The sequence below is a fragment of the Silene latifolia genome, chromosome 9, assembly GCF_048544455.1.
Source record: "Silene latifolia isolate original U9 population chromosome 9, ASM4854445v1, whole genome shotgun sequence".
NCBI lineage: Eukaryota > Viridiplantae > Streptophyta > Magnoliopsida > Caryophyllales > Caryophyllaceae > Silene > Silene latifolia.
This window is the reverse complement of record NC_133534.1, coordinates 76,721,719-76,726,126: the sequence shown is the minus strand read 5'-3', so window position 1 is coordinate 76,726,126 and position 4,408 is coordinate 76,721,719. Positions and strand designations below refer to the sequence as shown.

Genomic DNA, 4,408 nt, shown 5'->3' with positions numbered 1-4,408 from the left:
ATTCAAACATGGGTTAGACGAGCCAAAACCGAGTTTTGGCCCGAGACAAAAGCCCTTTGCTATGCAAAAAGAGGCTCGCGCCTCTTGTGGGTTCTCGGGTCAGACTCAAACGTGTTTGTTCTCGTCTTTCCTGTTTATTTCATTCCTTATTTGCAATCGGTTTTTACCATTTCAAATGTTTCAAATTATTTTTATGACAAACTTTTTAGCCATAAATTATAATCACCCTTGGTTCCATATACCATGACGGTTTAACCCGTGACTCGGTGACATTAATTGGTTAATTACATTTTAAAGAAATTTCTTTTATTTTATTTACCATTTTAATTCAGTTTTATGTTAAACATATTTTGACCATTACGAAAATCATCCTTGGTTCTTTATACCATGACGGTTTATTCCGTGACTCGATGACATTATTGGTTAATTACAAATTAAAGGGTGTTGTAACCCCCTTTTGTTTTATTTACCATTTTTCTCATTTATTACATTTGCAAACATATTAGTCATAATTCATAATCATCCTTGGTTTTTTATACCATGTCGGTTTAATCCGAGTACGATGACAAACTTGATTAATTACAAAGAAATGAACTTAACATAATTAGTTCAAATCAAACATTTTCATTTCACTTTTATTTTATTTTATTTCATCTTTGTCTTGACCATATCATATGTCATCCTTGGCTAATATATATGCCATGTCGATTTAATTCGAGTGCGGTGGCAAAACGGTTAAGCACACATATTTTAGATTTTTATTTGTAAACTATGCTTCTCAAACTTGCAAATCCGACAACGAATACTACTAACATAATAGTAATTATTCCGAGTCATGCAAACAACATTTGCAATCATTCATCACAAATACGGTTTTAAATAACCCTTTTTAACAACCTTTTAAAATGGTTTTAAACAACCTTTTTACAACCAGGAGATGCCTCTTGGTTCGGCTCATGGCTCGCGCCCCAAGGCCTCCCGTTTTCATTTTTTATAAACCTGGGCAGAGTTCCTTCCCTCGCCAATAGGCTCGCGCCCCAATGGGGCTGCCTGACACTGTTCTGTTTCGTTTTGGCATTTGTCCAGGACGATCCCGATTACGGTTAGTCCGAATACATGACGGATCAGATTGACAAGTTTGCGTTTTTACACTTTGTCATTTGACACTCTTTTTCAAATAATGGATCGTGTTAAGCATCATAATCCGAATTTGGTAAATGGATGTTTAATTTCCGTTTTCACATGCAAACCAATCTAAATCCAACTTTGACATCAATTTCTTGGTATATGTATAAACAACCGACTTAGGAAATTCTCACATGTTAGGTTAAAACTTTTGGATGTGCATTCATGCATTTACACCGTTTTATCAATTTTTGCACTTAAACAACCACGATCGATCAGTAGAGGCCGCTAACGCGGGCGGGATTGGGTGTCCGATTAAAGGGCTTCCCAATACGTACCCTCACCCCTTACTCAGAACCTTTGGATAGTGGATGGCCTTATCCAGGGTGCACGAGAGCTATTTTAGGCATAGAATGCTAAAACACTACTACAAGAACAGGTTATAGAGGCGCTAAGGTAGAAGAGCTTAAAAAAAAGTGCTAGAGTACATTAAGTAAGCGGAAAAAAGAGACGGTTTCAATAGCATCTTACCTAATCATGAAGACGTGGGACTTTTATCACTCACCTAGTCACCCCACTCTAAATTCCCATAGAAAACACAACCCTACTTGGAAAAAAAAAAACTCCACTCACCACCCATATCTTCATATGTGCAGCGACTTAATACTTCACAATTGCAATCAAAATTATCAAATTCTGATAAAAATCACAATATAAGGTATGATTGCTTCCTCCTCTATCATTTTATTCAATTTGGATCTTGATTCTACTGTTATTTTTTTCTCGTATTAAATATTTGGGTTTTCCCCCTTTTCATTATGGTTAACAATTCAATTATGTATCTATGTTTCTAGACGATTATATTTAATGGCCCGGGAATCTTGTTGTTTAGGTATCTCAGAAAAATTAATCACTATTGTTTTGCTCTAGTTTAATACAAATTTGATTTAGGTAGCCTTGCTTAATTGGGTAAAATCAAATTGCTTGAATTTGAAGCTGATGATATGTGGATCTGGGTTTAGTGTTACTTTTATTAATTAAATTGGCTTTTAATTTCAATGAAGTCGATTTATGTGTGAATAATCATAGCCTGTAATTTGGGGATAATATAAGTTCTTTTAATTGTACAATGACATGTTGGGGAAATTGAAGTTTAGCCGAATAGTTTTCATCAAAATGAAACTTGTAGGTTTGGAGAATAATCAACTTGTAGTCTCAAAATATTCTCAACCTACAGGTGCAGTGGTAAAATGTGCAATTGATTAGAAAAGGTTAGTAAAGACCAAAAATAATGGTGGTTGTATACTACTTCGAATAGAATGTTACAATGTTACTTTACTTGTATGAATAGTGTGCTAACTCTTTTGTCTAACTTGATATTTTGAGATGATTGTGATGTATAGTTATATTGAAGGTGATGTTGCATGACAAACTCTTTATTTCGATTGGTTTCTGAATGAATATAATATGAGCTTTTGGTGGTGCTAGCTATGAAATGGAATGATTATTAATCAATCTTGGATTATAAGTTTTTAACAGACATGGATGGAGTATTTTCTTATGATAAGTTAGTATAACAATCCAAGAAAATAAAGATTACACTACTTGATGTAAACTGTAAAGTCTTCCTCATGTTATATGGTACAGTTGTATTCATATTTCATATAGATAGTCAGTCATATTTTTCTGGTAGATGTTTTATACTCCGTAGTTAGCTTCTTCAGTTATGGATGAGTGGTAAATAGCGGATTTTCTATTTAAAATTTGCAGGAGGATCAAACAAGAGAAACTCGACATGTAGATCATATTTGCGTCAAATTTCATTGGTTTATCGAGAAATCCTTTTTTGACAGGTTTTACTACTCTTCTAATTGACTTGTACATCGATGGTGGTTTAGTATTTGCAACCTCTCAGTTTATTATGAGAACACAATAGGTGATCTACTTAGTTTTTTTTTATGTTAAAAGACTTCATATCTCCTAATTTATCTCTTTTACTTGTTATTGCAGGTGAATGTTTCTAAGACGACAAAAAAATTGACAATGGAAGCAGTGGAATGTAGCTTAACATAACAATCATTTAGTTTTAGAGTAGTAATCTTCAGGGAGTTTGATGAATAGAAGCTCGTACAAATTAGTACCTACAGCCTGGTAACTAATATCAGTGTAAAAGTCCTAGATTCTATTTTCTTTTTGTTTAATATATAGTTGGGAATGTATTTAACACTATTTTTTATATTGAATGAAATTAGTTTTTGATAAATTCATGTAAATACGTATATTTTTGATGTGAAAGCTAATTATTTAGAATTCCGTGACCGGTCAAATGTGTAATGAGAGCATATGGTAGACAAGCAAAATTATGATGGTGTACTACTAAAAGGACTCTAGCAGGTAACGACGCTAGTAAGCGCCATTGAATCACTTTTTATAGCGCCTCAACTTAGCGGCGCTTTTATTTCATTTTTACCGACGCACTAAATTAACGCTGCTAAACGTGCTAGCGGCACAGGCAAAGCCGACGCTTTTTACAGCGTCGGTAAAATCCTTCACGGCGCTATTTAGCGATGCAAAAGGTATCAAAAAAGCGTCGCTAAAGCCCATTCTCCTAGTAGTGAAAGGGGGACAAGTCCTTATCTTTAGTGCCTATGTCAAACACCGCTTTTTGCCTTGGTTGACCTAGGTACAATGTGGATTTCGAACGGGTTCCAAGCATCCCATAATTGCTTGGTGGCGACTCCGAACATCTCTATATCATTTCGAGACCTTTGCCGAGACCAAGCCGACCGATCTAAAGTGATCCGGTCGAAATAATTTCTACGTCACCGAGCGTGGCTTTCAGACCGCTGCATGTCCACAAATTGGCTTGGCTTGCAGGTAGCCCGTGACTACAGACCGGTAGGCGGCATCACGCCCGCAGACCGGTCTGTAGCCCATGTCCACACACCTGAAGAGAGTATCTTTGAGGGGTCCTAAGGGAGTTAATGTGTCTTATCGTATGTTTGTTGTCAAACCTAAAGTCAAAGTGATTGCAGCGGTGACCTTGAAGTCTTATATGAGGAAGGGTGTCCTTTGATACTATGCCATATGAAAGACCATAGTATGGTGAGTTCGACAATTGATCAGATACCAGTGGTGGGAGAGTTTCTAGATGTTTTTCCAGAGGAGATACCAGGTTTACCACCAAAGAGGGAGATAGATTTCAGTGTGGATCTAAAACCAGGGACGGGACCAATCTCTAAGGCCCCGGGACCGTATGGGTCCTAAGGAGTTGGAGGAGCTG

General features: G+C 36.4%; 1 long non-coding RNA gene across 1 annotated transcript; it reads left to right on the top strand.

The window, feature by feature from the left end:
- Nucleotides 1-1,714: 1,714 nt before the first annotated feature.
- Nucleotides 1,715-3,443, top strand: LOC141598179 (uncharacterized). Its single transcript, XR_012523298.1, has 3 exons — nucleotides 1,715-1,843; nucleotides 2,896-2,978; nucleotides 3,136-3,443. It is a non-coding gene; the product is annotated as an uncharacterized LOC141598179 (long non-coding RNA).
- Nucleotides 3,444-4,408: the final 965 nt, after the last annotated feature.